The sequence below is a fragment of the Callithrix jacchus genome, chromosome 18, assembly GCF_049354715.1.
Source record: "Callithrix jacchus isolate 240 chromosome 18, calJac240_pri, whole genome shotgun sequence".
NCBI lineage: Eukaryota > Metazoa > Chordata > Mammalia > Primates > Cebidae > Callithrix > Callithrix jacchus.
Window position 1 is genome coordinate 39,802,106 of NC_133519.1, and position 17,895 is coordinate 39,820,000.

At 43.7% G+C, this 17,895-nt stretch overlaps 1 protein-coding gene across 21 annotated transcripts in view; it reads left to right on the forward strand.

Annotated features, from left to right (window-relative positions):
* CACNA1E (calcium voltage-gated channel subunit alpha1 E) overlaps positions 1-17,895 on the forward strand; it is a 515,845-nt gene that overhangs the window by 224,885 nt on the left and 273,065 nt on the right. The window lies entirely within an intron of this gene.

Sequence of the window (17,895 nt, forward strand, 5' to 3'; positions counted from 1 at the left end):
ACCTTTACCTGTCCACCTTCCTCCCATCCCTTCTGCTGGCCAGTGTCAGGAGTCATGGAGGGCACCGTATGCAGTTATCTATATTCAGGCCATGGGTGCTGCAGAGAAGAGAGCCCATTAAAATTTGATGGTGTTCCCAGGGGATGCTGGGCTGGAGAGTTAAGATGGAAGAGAAGAGAAAGAATAAGAAATAAGAATAATCAGAAATTTTGCAGCTTTTGAAGAAGGAGGGCACAGCCTTATGGTTTAGGATCTGTTTGTATGAGTGCCTGCCTAAGGGTGGTATTTGTTCCTGCCTAAGGTTGCATCAAAGTACATCTGCATCTATATTTCATCTACATCCTCCATACCATATTCTCCTAAGGAGATCTCTTGAGTGTGAACCACGTGGCAGTTGTGTTTCCTTTGCAGCTTGCTTGCTTTATCAGTGATTTTGCTGAAAGAATTTAAAAGCCTTTTCCTTCCTTTGGAGAAACCATAACTTGTTCAGATAAACTGCTCAGAATGGGATTCCTCTGTCTTTTCTGTTTGTATCCTTTCTGCCTTTTACTAATCCGCGCCATGCTGTTCTGCTGTGTGCGAAGCAGCCCGAGACCTGGCTTCCTAGGGAGGTAGCCCCCTTCCTCTGTGCTCACTTAGCACTTATCTGCACTTTCCCTCCATCAGCAGGCATTTGTGTCCCCTCTGTTACTTTCATGGTCCTCTTGTTTCTTCACTGAGATTGAGGGCAGGCGTCATGTTCTCCTTTTCCTGTTCTCTAGGCTGACTTGTATATATATTCTTAGACCCAAAAAATAGATGCCCAAAAAAATGTGAGATGAGTGAGAGGTGAAAAGCAGGGTTTTGTACATACCTGTCCATGGAGCTGGGCTGAGTTGGAGGTATGGGAACCATGAGTCCAGCTTATGCCTTATCCTCCATGTTCACTCATACTCTGCCTGGGGTATGTTTCCTACTCCTGAGCCCATATCGCAGGCATAAGAATCTAGGCTATAACCAAACTTTAGGCCCAGGAGCAGTGAGAAGGTGGGTGCTAAGCTCACAGTCCAGCTGTGGGACTGAGGCTGAAGGTAGAAAGATGGCCAGGCTAGGTGGCTCATGCCTGTAATCCCAGCACTTTGGGAGGCTGAGGTGGTGGATCACCTGAGGTCAGGAGTTTGAGACCAGCCTGGCCAACATGGTAAAACCCCATCTCTACTGAAAACACACAAAATTACCCAGGCACTGTGGCGCACACCTGTAATCCCAGCTACTCGGGAGGCTGAGGCAGTGGAATCTCTTGAACCTGGGAGGCGGAGGTTGCAGTGAGCTGAGATTGCACCACTGCACTCCAGCCTGGGTGACAGAGCAAAACTGTCGTAAAATAAAATAAAGAAAAAGATAACTGGGTGATGTGGAGTGGGGTCCTTTGATCAGGACTCTGAGGAGGCTGATGTGTTTCTCCCTTCCTGTTTCAGAGGCAGCCCACGCCACTTAGCCAGCTAACTTGGAGGAGTCTATTTTCTGTGTGCATGTTTATTGTTTTTTTGTTTAAAATAAATGATGTGTTAATATGGCCAATTGTTTGCATGACACAGATTTCTTTTTCTTCTCAGTCAGTCTCTCTTCCCCTCTCCCTACTCTTCCTGGACAGTTAGCAAAGTGTTTGGTCTTTGGGTTGGATGAATAATTGATTCAGGAGCTTTGTGAAAGATTCATGGCCCATATGCTGGGGCAGCAGGATGTTGTGTATGGGTGTGTGGCAGCAGCACCTCATTACAAAGGTCAAGCTTCTCGCTAGCTTGGTGCAGGGGCTGTGCAGGCCACCATCAGGGGCAGAGCAGGTTGCACGTGGTCTTTCTCTCATGTTCTCTTAAAAGGAGAGTGCTGGAGCTTCTTCCGGAAAAGCAACGTTCTTTATCGGTGTATGCCTTCCAGACCAGTGATTCTGGTTTGGATCAGATTCGTCAATGAACTGGAGTTTTCCCCTCTAAGCCAACACTTCACTCTCCCCAAGCTGAATAGCTGATTTGATTTTCAAAGCATTGAGGGAAGGAGATATCTTGCCTGCCTGCCTTTACATTACAGTACTTCAAACCTTCCCAAGCAGGGGACATTTTTTTTATTTGGATCTTCACCTAGACACTAATTTTATTTCCTTGTATATCTGCTTCACTGGAGATGGAGAACACTGGTTACCATTCACTGTATAGGTCTCCCTTGTCTTTGAAAACTGTTATTACATTCTTGTGTGCATGCGGCAGTGGGACTGTTGCCTAGCCTGCGGGAGAGTGACATTCCCTATCTACAAAACCTCTCAGTATTTGACACTTCTGAAGGTGTCCTGGTCTTTAGAAGCTGGCTTGCGAAAAATAAGTTGGTTACATTAAGACCTGAACCAAGTTCTTTGTCTCTTAGGCAGTCAGAGCTCACATTTTGTTATAGGGAATTGAGACAGAGACAGTGTATGAATAAAATCCAAGACTGATGAAGATGCAGCCATTTGGTTATTAATCATTTGGTTGTTTTTTTTATTTTCAGTAAGATCATAAAAAATTACACAAAAATGTATTTTCTGGCACAATTTTAAAGTTATGATGATCATATTTAGGTATCTAATCCATATGGAATTTCTTTGCATGTACTATGCGAGGTATGACTATGTCTATATGTTTTTCTGTCACTTCTCAACTCCATTGAGTGAATATGAATAGTACAGTTTTGGCCCACTGATTCGTGATGTCACTTCTGTTTGTATACCAGATTCCCATATGTATGTGGTCCGTTTTGGGGCTGTCTTTCTATCCAATTGGCAATGATTAATTCCTATATTTTTCATAAAGCTTTTTGATGACTGGTAGTGCCAATTTTTCCCTCCCCCATTTGTTTTTAAAATTGGCTAATCTTAGGCACTATAGTTTCATGTGAATTAGATGTAACTTGTCAAAATCTTCAGATTTTGTTTGGAAATGCAGTGGATTTATTCACTAATTTAGGGAAAATTAACATTTTCACAGCGTTGAATCTTACAAGTATTTCTCCGTTTATCTGGGATATATTTTAGACCCTATGATAGTTTTGGAGATTTTTTTCACTTATGACTTACACATCTTTGTTATGGATTGTCTTCTGTATCTTATAATTTCATTACTCTTTTGAACGATTTAATTTTTTTCATTTCCTGTAGAACGTTGCGAATGTATAAGAATGTTAGTTTCATTTGTGGATGCTATACCAAGCAATCATGTAAAAGTTTATTAATTAAAACCATGTTGGTAGATATTTTTTAGATTATATAGGTACAAAATTATATTAACTACAAGTAAGTGTTATTGTATTTGTTTCTTTCTAATTCACTTAGTGTATGTTTCTTTATCTTACTGCCCTACACAGACCTTCCAGGAAGATGTTGAGTATTGGCAGTGATAGAAGGCTGTCTTACCTTGTTCCTTATTTAAAGTTTCACAGTGAAGACATGTTCCTCATCGTGTTATGGTGAATACTCTTTTTTTTTTTTTTTGAGGCGGAGTTTCACTCTTGTTCCCGAGGCTGGAGTGCAATGGCGCAATCTCAGCTCACTGCAACCTCTGCCTTGGGGGTTCAAGTGATTCTCCTGCCTCAGCCTCCCAAGTAGCTCGTATTACAGGCATGCCCCGCCACGCATGACTAGTTTTGTACTTTTAATGAGACAGGGTTTCACTGTATTGATCAGGTTGGTCTTGAACTCCTGACCTCAGGTGATCCACGCACCTTGACCTCCCAAAATTCTGGGATTACAGGCATGAGCCACTGCTCCCGGCGGTGAATACCCTAATAAAGGAACTAAAGAATAATTGTTAAACTAATGTCAATAATAGCTCAATATTTTTATCTAATTCATAAACTCAAAGGTTTTGGAACTTCATTCTGTAGAAGATTAAACATTGACATTATTGTGGGTGCTATTGAAAATTCAGCTAAGGCCGGGCCCGGTGGCTCAAGCCTGTAATCCCAGCACTTTGGGAGGCCTAGGCGGGTGGATCACGAGGTCAGCAGATCGGGACCATCCTGGTCAACATGGTGAAACCCCATCTCTACTGAAAATACAAAAAATTAGCTGGGCATGGTGGCGCATGCCTGTAATCCCAGCTACTCTGGAGGCTGAGGCAGGAGAATTGCCTGAACCCAGGAGGCGGAGGTTGCAGTGAGCCGAGATCACGCCATTGCACTCCAGCCTGGGTAACAAGAGCGAAACTCCGTCTCAAAAAAAAAAAAAAAAAAATTCACCACCAACATCACAAAACGTTTGTAGTTCAGCTACTCTGTGTTTTTGAAATTTTAGATACAACTATAATATGTGTGTATAAATATATTTTCATGTATATATGTAAAATACATTTCTACCATGTATACACACACACATTTACATTCACACATGCTTATGTAATACACACACCCATACTCACGCACATATAAAGGATTACCTTTAAATTTTTAACTACTCTATTGTTGTCTTTTATCCTTTGTGGCTGATGGTACTTCTAATATCAACATGATTCTTTCTTTTTGTTTTTGAGACAGAGTCTCACTCTTTTGCCCAGGCTGGAGTGCAACGGTGCGATCTCAGCTCACTGCATCCTTTGCCTCCTGGGTTCAAGTGATTCTTCTGCTTCAGCCTCCCGAGTAGCTGGGATTACAGGCATGCACCACCACACCTGGCTAATTTTTGTTAATTTTAGTAGAGTCAGGGTTTTACCATGTTGGCTAGGTTGGTCTTGAACTCCTGACCTCAGGTGATCCACCCACCTCAACCTCCCAAAGTGCTGGAATTACAGGTGTGAGCCACTGTACCCGGCCAACATGGTTATTTATTTATATAAAACTTTTGTTTCCACTTTCATTGGAAACATTAGCATTTTTTCTTATTTTTGGCACTGTAAAATTTTACTAATATGTGTCTTATATGATGGTCTTAATTTATTTTTATTTCTATGGCATTTTAACATTTCTATTTTTATTCAATGCTGGGAAGTACTTTTGAATGCTTCTCTTTCTTTCAAATTTCTTCCCTTCTCCACCTCTTAATTTTGCCCTCTCTTCATTTTATCTGTTCTTTACTTCTAGCACTCATTTCCAATGGTGTTAGAACTCCTTCCCTCTATTTTTAATCTTTTCTTTATATTTTTCATCTTTTTCTTACTCTGCATTGATTTCTGGGAACGTCGCTCAGTTCCATTTTTCACATCTCAAATTCAGCTGTCTGTTTTGCCACTCAGTCTACTTAATCATTTTAAAAGTTTTCAGTTATCAAAATTTTCAATTGTACCATCTCTAGGTAATTTTATAAAATGCTTGCAATATTGTCACACTTTTCTCTAAGCTGATAATTATATGTCTTCATTCTCATTGAGTACAAATTCTTTGATTGTTGAGTTTGTTCTCTCTCTCTCTCTCTCTCTCTCTCTCTCTCTCTCTCTCTCTCTCTCTGTCTCTCTCTCTCTCTCTGGTTTTGAAGTTCCCCAAGTTTTTGGTGAGTCTTGATTGTAATATCATCTTCTGTCTACATGTCTGTTTGTGCAAATTTCTTGGAGGGAGAACGCCTATGAAGCTAATAGTCTGGCAAGGGTATGGAAGTGGTGAGACCTGCTGCTGGATGGGTCACTTTGATGACCAGTCCTCTGTAGGCACCTCCTGTTCCCCTCAGGCATGGAAAGGCATGAAAGCACTGCCCCATCTTTCTCATCTTTCCCTGCTTGAGGGCAGATTTTCCTTTATTGCTGCTTGGTCTGAGGGAAAAGGTGAGGTGAGGGGGGGAGTTAAAGTGATTGCTTGATCTTCCTGCTACTGAACCCAAACTATCACCCTGTTGGTTACCTGGATCCCATCAGATCCAGTGTCCACCCTCTGCAGAGGGGAGCCCTTGTGGTGATACATCCATATTTAGAGTAGTCATATTATCTTCTGAGGGTTGGTGGCTGTAGTTTCTTTTCTTTTTCTTTTTTTTTGAGTCAGAATTTCCCTCTTGTTGCCCAGGCTGGAGTGCAGTGGCACCATCTCGGCTCACTGCAGCCTCCACTTCCCAGGTTCAAGTGACTCCTGCTTCAGCCTCCCAAGTAGCTGGGATTGCAGGGATGCAACACCATGTCTGGCTAATTTTGTATTTCTAATAGAGATGGGGTTTCACCATGTTGTCCAGGCTGGTCTCAAACTCCTGACCTCAGGTGATCCATCTGCCTTGGACTCCCACAGTGCTGGGATTACAGGTGTGAGCCACCACACCTTGCCTGTGGTTTCTTTTTAAAAATCAGATTGTATCTACTTTCTGTCCAGAGGGGATTCATCACAACATCTAGCCTAGTGAGGGTTTGTTTCTCTTTTTGTGGTCCAGTGTGGTTACTGTATGCATGTAGAAAATGATTTCTAAGAATTTGGCAGAAGGAGGAAGAGGTCACAGTGTGTGGTCTATTGTATTACTATTGCCATTTTATAGATGAAGAAAGAGGGGTACAGTGAAATTAAATAATTTACCCAGATAAGGGGCTACCTACTTTATAGGACTAGTTTGAGAATTATTAAGCTAATGCATATAAAGCACTTAGCATAGTACCTGGAATATATTGGAACCACAAAAATGGCAGCTATTATTTTTCTCAGAGCCACCAAAAGAGCTGGCTGATAAGAGGCACTAATAAATATATACTGAGTGGATGAAAAATCACCAGACCTCTATATTTCATGCAATTTGCAGAAGATCTTGTAGAAGTTCATTGGATAGGGTCCCCTGTTTAGCGTTTTCTTTCCTAGTGTATTTATGTAATAAAGCTGTGGGTTTCTGACCATTTGATTCTTACCCTACGAGCTCAATATTTTAAATGTTTACATCTTGAGTTCTCGGTGCTTGAAACCACTTTAAGTCTTTCTGCTTTGTCATGTAATCTGATTGCAAATAAATTAGGTAATGAGTTTTAAAAAATCAGTTGTGGTTAATCTCTCCTGTTCAGAGAACTGAAAAAGGTATTGACTTCCGCTTTAAGGGCGCTTACATCCTAATTTCCGTATACATATACATTACATGTATATTTATATATGCTGCATGAGAAAGAGGTCCTTCATTTGGTGGTTCTGTATTGAATACCAGCATTCAGCACATTGTCTGGCTTTATTGAACAGAGCAGGTGTTCAGTAAAGTACTGCTGATTCAATGGAATGTTTTTCCTGTGTTATATGCAAATGTGCATGTATATGTAAATTGGAATGCAAATCTGTGCCTTCCTGGGACCCATAGTCTAGGGGAAGAGAGTGACTGTTAAAAAGCAATTGCAATACATCACTGCAGTAATGCTCCATTGAATGTATTCTGGGAGTATGGAAGAAGGAGCAGGTGACTGTGTTTGGGGGAAAAATACCAGAGAGCTGGTGTTTATTTAAGCTTGATGTTGAAGGTGGGTAGGGGATTGCCAAAGAGAATGTGGGAAAGGGCATTCGATCAGGGAAAGTGGAGGATATCACCCTACATAAAGCAAACTGACCAGCAAAGTCCAGAGAGTCTCCAAAGTGAACATCTGTTCAGGGATACAGTGTTAAGCTGAACAGGCTTCTGTCGAATTTTGGAAAAGATCATGCGAAGATGATAAGCATGGTTTCCCAAAATACAATATGATTCCGCAATTCTTTACTTCAAGCTTTTCAATGGTTTGCTGTTTTCTGCAGCAGCGTACAAGGTCCCTCCTGACCTGACCACATGCAGCCTGCCCTCCAGCTGTACTGGACTACTTGTGGTTCCTTGAATTGTGTGCTATTTCATGCCTCCTTCCTTTTGAACTTGCTCTTTTGCCTGCCGTGACACCATCGCTGCAATCCCCCTGGCTGGTATCTGTTCAGCTAAGTGACTATCCCCTGACTGTGCTTGCTCCCTATTTCCCTCCATCTTCCCTCACTCCTTGACCAGGCTCACCCTGAACTTCACTCGCACAGTTGACAGTGGTATCTCCTCCACTACACGGCTGCTCGCTGAAGGCTTGAAGGCAGGGGCTGTATCATATTCTCTTTGAACTGCTTGTGTGCCTAGCACTTAGTGGTCATTCAGCAAATATTTCCAAATGAACAGATATTGACTGGACAAGCTAACTAATGAATGGCAGATATGAAAGGGGGAAGAATTCAGGAAGACAGGCAAAATATTTCAAAGATGCCTTTAAGGCCAAATGAAGAAACACCAGGTTGATCCATCCAATCTTTGTCATGGGAGGAAGAATATATTATTCCCCATCTGCTTCCCCTTCTCTAATGGTCCTCTTACCATTACTCATGCTCTGTATGAGGCTCTCAGTCCAGGTGTCCCACAAGTCTGAGTCCCCCTGAAGCTTTTCTCGAGTGAGTAAAAGTAACAGAAAAAACTGATAAGCATTTTTTTTAGTAGAAATTCTTCCTCTGAGCAGTAACCTCCAAATATTATGAATAAAACTATTACATTACTTAATGGGTAAGACTCATGTTAAAATTCACCTTTTCTCCACAGAAGGCAGACTGAGAGTTTAGCCTTTGCTTTCAGTGGCCACATGTAAAAGTGGTGTGCAGTGGAGCTGTATTATTTATTATAGGTCTTCTGTTAAAATAGGACAGAGGTAAAATTAGAAATCAGGATGCCTGATTTCAGGATCCCCTGTCTTATAACAAGTAAACATGTTTCCTATTTCGTTCCTGTTTGGTCTCTATCCTCCTTATCATCACCATCAGCAGATGCTCAATGGACCCCTCCACTTTGGCGTGACATCCTGTTGTGTGCTGGTGATGCACATTGAGAGCCTTCAGATTGCTTATAATAAGGGAGATGGAGAATCTTCACAAAATCCCCCTGATGTAAACACACTTTCTAGATCCCTTGTGGAATTTATTGTAATTCTATACCTGCATCCAATAAACATCAGGGCTTTGAGTAGGCGCCTTATCATCAGGAATGCCCTGTGTCCTCGTCTCCCAAACCGCAGCTCCTGTGTTTAGTACCCTCGTCTCTGTGCTCTGTGGCAACATGGTATTTTATGCGGCTTTTATATGGTAGTTTGTATTCCTTGTGTGTCTGGCACTTAGTTGTTATTCAGTAATATTTGATGAATACTGAACAAACTAAAAAATGAATGACACATATGAAAGGGAGAGAATTCGGAAGGCAGGTGATAGGGCTTAGAATATGCTCCCCAGTACATGGCACCTTGGCATACTCAATGCTTTAAGCTAAAGGAATTTGAGAAACAATGTGTGCAGGAAGGACTCTCTGGCCTTCCCCTGAAACAGCTCATAGAATGCTCATGTGAGAGGTGGCCTTCCATCCCCGGAGGAAAGGAGCGTCCTGATCCCTGAAGGCAGAGGGACACCGAGAGGGATATGAAAAAACAGGCCTCGCAAAGTCTCTCCCTAGTTTACTGTACTTAGCCCGTACCACTTTGTCCTATTGCATTTTTCCATAATGTTTCACTCTGCATCAAACCTTGTATTAAAACACTCAGGCATAATCATTTCTTGGGGTCTTCATTTCCCTATGAAGACTCCTGTGTCATGTAAAAGTTATACAGGCAATCCCAAAATCCAAAATCAGGAAATGCTCCAAAATCTAACTTTTTATAACACAGTATTCTAAGGAAGTGCTCATTGGAGCGTTTCAGATTTTGGATTTTTGGATGAGAGATGCTCAAGTGGTAAGTATAACACGAATATTCCAAAATAAAAAGATCCAAAATTCAAAACACCTCTGCTCCGAAGCATTTTGGATACAGGATCTTTAACCTGTGTTAAATAAATCTGTATGCTTTTCTTTTGTTAATTTGTCTTTTGTTGTAGAACCCCAGCTGAGAGCTTGGAAGGGTAAAAGGAAAAGGTTTTTTCCTCCACTACACAGGCAAAATATCACAACGATGTTCTTAAGGTCCTAAAATTCTTAACATTGAACAGGTTTTTAGGCAGAAATGTTGTACTGTCCATTTTGAAAGAGGTTGGAGCTTTACATCCAACATTCCGTTGCCAAATAATAACAGTTAAAAAGATACACATAAAAAAAAGGTGGAGGGAATTTCTAAGGAGTAGAGTTTTAGGAGCTAGAGGTACTAGAAGTTATGAGTCTCCCAGTTATGTAGACAATGAGAAAAAGGGGGAAGGGGGTGACTTGTAGTTTGATGGTAACAGGACCATTGAGGGCCGCACAAACAGAAGTAAATTGATGCTCATCTTCCAGATTAGTTGAGAACAGCCTAATTAGCTAATGAACAGTTCCAGTCCTATGTTCTGAAAGGCTGTTTCTGGGCAAGCTGCAGTGCTTAGCAGCAGCTGCTCAAGCATGTGGACATGCTAACACCAAGCAGAGGAGCACATGTTATGTTTTGACCTGCAAAGGCTCGTCTTTTTGAGTTACACATTATTCAAGGAGTATTAGACATCTTGTTTTTTCATGTGACGGAGAAGTAGCAGTCACCGTGGCATGAACTGTGGAGCCAGACTGTGTGGGTTCAGATCTCAGCTTTGCCTCTTGGTCCCTATGTCCTCATGTAGGCCGTTGCTCCCCACCATTGTATCAGGTTTGGTCTGTGTGACCAAGAGAACACGGCAGAAGTGAGTGTGTGGCTTTTGAGGCTATGTCCTAACAGACATTGCCACATCTTTCTTGCTCTTTTAGATCACTTGCTTGGTGGGGAAGCAGGTTACCATATCATGAGGACACTCAAGGAGCCCTATGGAAGGTCACATGATCAGGAACTGGCGACTCCTGCCAGTTGAGTAAGCCAGCCTGGAAACCCAGAATAGTCAAGTGTGCAGATAGCTGCAAAACCCAGCTGACAGCTTGACTGTGACTCTGGTTGGCTTCTTGACTGCAACCTCATGAGAGATCCTGAGCGAAAGCCACCGCCCCCAACCCTCCGCCCCAACAAAGCCACTCTCAGATTCCTGACTCACTGTGTGAGATAATACATGTTAATTGTTGTTTTAAGCCAACAAGTTTTGCTTTTCAGAAATGTTAATAGGTAATTAAAGCAAAAGACTTTATAAAGAACTAGTTTAAAGGATGTCGTTAACAACAGACTTGACTTGATGAAGAAATAGTGGCTGATACGGTTAGGCTTTGTGGCTCCACCCAAATCTCATCTTAAATTGTAATCCCCATAATCCCCATGTTCAAGGGAGAGACCAGGTGGAGGTTATTGAATCATGAGGGCAGTTTTCCCCATTCCATTCTCGTGATACTGAGTGAGTTCTCACGAGATCTGATAGTTTTATAAGGGACTCTTCCCCATTCGCTCAGTTCTTCTTCCTGCTGCTTTGTGAAGAGGATGTCTTTTTTACCCTTTGCCTTGATTCTAAGTTTCCTGAGGCCTCTCCAGCCATGCTGAACTGTGAGTCAATGAAACCTCTTTTCCTTATAAATTACCCAGTCCCGAGCAGTTCTTTATAGCAGTATGAAAACAGACGAATACAGTGGCATGCCTTTGAATTTCTTGATTTATGGAATACTTTAACGTAGTGTTTTCTAAAGCAACTTTTGTGGAACACTACTCCTGCCAGATACTTCATGTGCCAGGGGTTTGGGGTGTTTATTAGTTTGGGAAACGCTGCATACTAGATCTCCTTGGAAATACACATTACTCATAAGCATATTAAAGAATCTAAAGAAGTCTTAAGTAAATATTTTTTGGTTTGTTTAGCCCGTCGTTTCTTAAACTAACATTACCAAGGAAATTTTAAAGTCAAATGTCACGTAGTAAAATATTAGAGAGTATTCTGTAAGAAATACTGTTCGATAGCACCGATTCTCAGAGTTAAGCTTACATCAGAATCACCTGGAGAGCTTGTTAAAACACAAGGTTGTTGGGCCCCACTCCCAGTGTTTCTAATTTAGATCACCTGGGCTGGGGCTTGAAAATTTACATTTCTAATAAGATCCCTCCAGATGCTGATGTGTGTGGGGGTGGGGGAGGGGACCACACTTTGGGAGCCACTGTTCAGTAGGGTTTCAGGTTCCCTAGAGCTTAGAGAGTGTGCAAATGGCCAATGAGCACATGAAACGGTGTTCAACATCTGCTATGGACGAATGTTCCTGTTCACAAGTTCATATGTTGAAACCCCAATCCCCAATGTGATGCTATTTGGAGGTAGGGTTTTGGGATCTAATTAGTTCACGAGGATGCAACCCTTATAATGGGAATAGTGTTCTCAAAAGAAGAGCCCTAATAGAGCTTGCTTCCTCTCTCTGTATCATGTGAGAACTCACTAAGAAGATGGTTCTCTGCAGACTGAGAAGAGGGTCCTCACCAGGCATCTGACTTCCACCTTGACCTTGGACCTCCCAGCCTCCAAAACTCTGAGAAATAAATTTCTGTTGTTGAGGCCACCCAGCCTATGGTATTTTTTAAAGCAGCCAGAACTGAGTAAGACAACATCATTAGCCGTTAGGGAAATGCAGATAAAAACCACAGTAAGATACCACCTCACACTAGGGTGGTTGTAATAAAAAAAGACAATAACAAGTGTTGAGCAGGAATATGGAGAAATTTGTACCCTCATACATTGCTGTTGGGAATGTAAAATGGCACAGCCTCTTTTAAGCTCCTTAAAATGTTAAACGTAGACCATATGACCCAGCTGTTTCACTCCTAGAAATTTTAAGAGAAATAACACATGTACCCATACAGAAACTTGTGCCTTAGTGTCCACAGCAGCAGCATTCACAGTAGACAAGAAGTATCCCAAGTGTCCATCAGCTGATGAATGGGTAAAAAAAAACGTGGCCTGTCAGACAATGGAATACTACTCAACAGTGAAGAGCAACAAAGAACTGAGAGTTGCTATAACGTGGGTGAACCTGGAAAACATATTACAGACGTTCCTCACAACAGGCTGCATATTTTATGACTCCATTTATATTAAAAAGTTCAGAACGGGCAAATCTGTAGAGAAGGGACATACAATAGAGGTTACAAAAGGCTGGAAGAAGTGAGGTGGGGAGTGATTGGTAATGGAGTTCTTTTTGGAGTGTTGGAAGTGTCCTAAAATTAGATAGTGATGATGGCTGCACAATCCTGAATATACTTAAAAAAAAAAAAACAAAAACAAAAAAACCCCTACTGAATTGCATGCTTTAGAAGGGTAATTATTTTGTGGTTGTAAATTATAACTCAGTACAGCTGCTATAAAAATACATATAGCTTCTAAATTAGGACAGCAGCAGAGGTACTAATATCCAATCACAGTACACATTGTAACTTGGTTGTAATCTATAAGGTGCCAGAGGCATACTACAAATGGCGGCAGTGGCGGCTTGGTGCAAACTGAAAATTTAGATGTAGCTGGTTTTAGCGGCTTCTCTCCCTCCTTCCTTCCTGGGAAGATAATAAATGTTGATTGTTGTTTTACTGTGGCCCGGACTGAGCTGTGGACGTGGTGGGGAAGTAGCAGGCTGACCCCGGACAGTTTGCTAATTAGAAAGAGTGTAAAACGTGCTTCAGAGCTGTCATTCACACAGGTGAGCCAATGACAGAGAGCAATTTAAAGGGTCACCCTTCCCAGGGTGTGGCTGTTTGTTTTGGTCACTGTGGTTGGTCGTTTTGCATTTTAAGAAGGTTTGGAGCCTTAAGCTAGCACAGTGGCTCTCAAAGCTTTAGCGTGTGTCAAAATCATCTGTGGTTCTTGTTTAAAATGAAAAATTTGGCCCTACCCGCAGAGGGTAAGGAATCTGCCTGTTGAGCAAGCACTCGGATAATTCTGATGCAGGTGGCTCATGAACACGGTGAAAACGTTTCAGCTGGAAAAAACGCCTTGCTATGTTGAGGTGTGCATAAACATGCATGGGCTGATCTGATCAACCCCGGGACAGTAGTCACTTCCAAAAGGAGGGGATGAAAACCGGTTGGGCAGAGCCTTACCTGTGTCTCAAACTTCCAGGTCTTTCAAAACATGATTTGAAAGAAAGAACAGAAAATATTAGCCCCTGTTATATATAAGGTCATGTTTGTTGTGCCTTTTGCCTTATGACTATTTGAAATATTCCATAAGTATATCGAAGTATTTTGTCATATTTGACATTTTAGATGTTCGTCCATACCTGGGGTTCACTGCACTGAGGCAGGGAGGACAGCAGTCCAGTTGCTGTGCTCCCCCTGTCCTGTAGGGCTGTGGGGGGATGGAGGCCCCCCAGGCCGAGGTGGGAGACTTCCTCCTCCCACATGAGGGTCTGGACTGGACTACTCCTGGCTCCACACAGGCTGTCCCTCGGGGCAGGTGGCAGGAGCTCAGGAAGCTGCAGGACAGAATTTCCCCGGAGAGAACAGGACAGAGAGGAGGCACGAGGAACCCACAGCCTGCCTGCTTTACCCCGACCGCCTTCTGTTCAGTTAGTGTGGATTCCATATTCGGATGACAACAGTTGTCACCTGCCTTTCTTTTCTATCATAGCTTTCAAGACCCCTTTCACTTCCCCCTGTCTCCAGGAGAGAGGGATTTTTTTATTTTTATTTTTCCTGACCCAAGGCTTCCCCAGGGACCCTCAGTTCAATCACTTTCTTTGCTGTTCATTCAGGAATATTCTTTCTGTGATTCCATTACACTGAAGTGGAGATGAGAGCATCATGTGTGCCTCCAGGGCTTGGGGGAGGAGCCTAGAGAGCCATCCTGGGGTGTGGGAGAGGGCTGGGGTGCTGCAGGAGAGGACAGGCCTGTGTTGAAAGGGACGCTGTGGGGAAGGAGCAGCTGCCCTGACAGTCTAATAAATGGAGAGTTCACCTCCAGCAGACATAAGGCATGGTTTGGAAGGGAAGGTGTGCCAAGTTGCCAAGTTTCACAGCAGTCTCGGGCCAGTTGGGAAGCCTGCCAGCCTGCGCCATCCTTGAGAAGAGGCTGGCAGAGAGGGCTGCGGCCAGAGAGCTAGGAGCCCTGGGCTCCTGCTAGTTCCTTCCTTCCTGGAACCTCTGCCCTGCGGTGCGAGAGCAGTTAGTGCCCTTCCTCTGCCTTGTGGAATGATGAGAAGGAATTAGGGCCCTTGGAAGACCGCTGATTTCTAATCCTGTGGTTGCCACAGGCCTTGACCTTCTTCCTCAGCCCCTCAATTTTCCTGCTGCCCTTGATCTCTCATGTAAGTCCCTGCTGGGGTGCTGCCTTCTGTTTTCTCTCTCAAATTGTCCTCTTTCCCTTCCCGGACCTGCTGTCCTCTATGTGGAAAGTTTCTAAAGTTATGTGAGGGACTGTTTGGGGGTAGAGAACCTGGAAACCATCATTCTCAGCAAACTGACACAATAACAGAAAATCAAACACCGCTTGCTGTCATAGGCGGGCGTTGAACAATGAAACACATGGACACAAGGAGGGGAGCATCACACACAGAGGTCTGTGGGGTGGAACTAAGGGAGGGACAGCAGAGGCGGGGGAGTTGGGGAGGGATGACATGGGGAGAAATAACAGATATAGGTGATGGGGAGGAAGGTAGCAAACCACATTGCCATGTGTGTACCTATGCAACAATCCTGCATGTTCTTCACATGTACCCCAAAACCTAAAATGAAATTATATATCTCTCTCTATATATATGTGTGTGTGTGTGTGTGTATATATATATATATATATATATATATATATATATGTATATATATGTAAAGAAGGGGGCTCTTAGTAGACACCACTGCCCACCCATTCGGTGCCAAGCACGGGGCCAGCTGCTGTGGTGATAAACACCCTCTTCTCCACACGAAAGAGCCATGCAGACAGTGCACACTAGCTCCTGTTCTGCCTCCTCCTGACAGCTGCCCACCTCTCAGGACAGGAGGTGCTCTAGACATGAATGTTGCTGCTTTGAACCTGGGGGATTTGGTGTCTGGTGTTAGCCTGGGGTAGAAACCATTGAGGAGCCCATGCACTGGGCTCACCCCTTTCCTGCATTCTTTATGCCTCACAGTTTCTCAGGTTCTGCCTGTCCTTTTAAAGCAGGCGATCTGTTCTTCCCTTCGATGTCATCCTCCCGGCCACCAGCCCACATCCTCATCACCTCACAGCTAAGATGATTTAAAGGTTCACTGGTTGGCTTCTTGCTATCATTTCCTCCCCAGCTTCAGTCTGTTGACTGCCATGAGAATCTTGTTAAAGCCCTTCTACAGCAAGGGACATCCCTAAATGGGAACCTAAGACGTCTCCCTCTTTTCTGTTGCCCCCACTCTGCCCTGTTCTCTGTGGCCTTTGAAGCCTTCCTTCCTCAGCACCGGTACCGCCTTAACTCCAGCGGTGCTCATGCCTGCCCCCGACGGGCCATCTGCTAGGCTCTGTTCTCCCAGCCATGCCTTCATTGCTTTGACTTTCTCACCTGTGTTCATGAGCTGCCCTCCTCTGGAATCCTCTATCCTCCCCTCTTTCCTATGCATCTTCCAGAGCCTTTCACAATGACACCGGCCAGTGCATTTGCATTTAGAACCTCTGCTCACTAGAACTAGAAGGGGCCTTGGAGATCCTTGAGTCCAGCTTCTCTCCAGAGGCCCAGCAAGGGGCAGTAACTTGCCGTTGACTATACACCAGGTTATTCCAGGACCAGACCTCTGACTCCCAGTCCAGTGCTCCTTCCATCACACCATGCTGCCCAAAGATGCGGAGGAAGTATTCTCGCCCACAGCTGACTGGGATGCTGTCATCAACAGCCAGCCCGAGATGCAGGGGAGTAAATAACCATGTTCGTGGAGGGTTTCTTATTCATTGCATTTGCGATGCAATTAGCACTTTATTATAGCTTGTTCTCATTCTTACTGTCAGCTCCACACATTGAGCCCTTTATTATATCAGAATATAACAGTGCCTCCTTGGCTGATTACCCGAGGCATAGAAGTCAAAACTGTCTTAAATATCTTTTGTAGCCCACAGCGTCTCCTGAAGTTCTGGGCATGGAGGAGAACTTGCTATCTATTTGTTAATTCAGTGGGTTCCAAGGACACTTCCAGGCAAGGCTCACATTTGAGCCATTAGTTGTGATGAAGACCTGTCCACTCAGCGTTGTCGGATTGGCCTTCATTTTTCATCTGAGGCTTCCTAGAGCCTCCTGATTGGAGGTAGGTATGCTCTGCCCTCTGTTCCTGTAACACCTTTTGGTGGTGGTGGTTTTGACGCTGAGTTTCACTCTGTCACCCAGGCTGGATTGCAGTGGTGAGCTCAGCTCACCGCAACCTCCGCCTCCCAGCCTCAAGTGATTCTCCTGCTTCAGCCTCCCGAGTGGCTGGGACGACAGTGCATTCCACTGCCGCTGAGCTAATTTTTGTATTTTTAGTGGAGACGGGGTTTCACCATGTGGCCAGGCTGGTCTTAAATTCCTGACCTCAAATGACCCCCCACCACCTCACCCTCCCAAAGTCTGGGATCACAGGCGTGAGCCACCATGCCTGGCCTCCGTAACACTTAACTAATATCTTTATTGTTGCTCATGTGATATGGATAATTATGATCAGAGCCCTGCCTCCTCCTGGCTTCTGTGTTTCTGGGGACAGTAAGAAGCCTTTCTTTGTATGGCCTGCAGGCTGCTTTGTCCACACAACGTCTTGAACATGGTTGTGCTCACACATGGCTGTGGAATTGAATATTATGAATAATGGCATGGTTAACAGTAGCTTACCCTCATGTGGTTTATCTGCACACCCCGGGCTTTCTTCCACTGTGTGGCCAAACCCCAGACTGGGACTAGGGCCAGGCTAGGAGGGTTTGGGATGATTTCCAGATGGGCAAAGATAGTTTCGTGTCTCAGAATGTGTCTCTAACCGCATCTCAAAACCAAATACAATAAATTACTTTGGTCTTATCCATCATGTTTAGTTGGCTCAGCCTCTTCCTCTACCAGCCCAGATAATGAAGAGATGGCATTTTTATTGTTTTCTCTGTGGCACAGAGAATAAAACAAGTTCCCAGGTAAAAATACGCAGCAGCATTTTTCAAGCC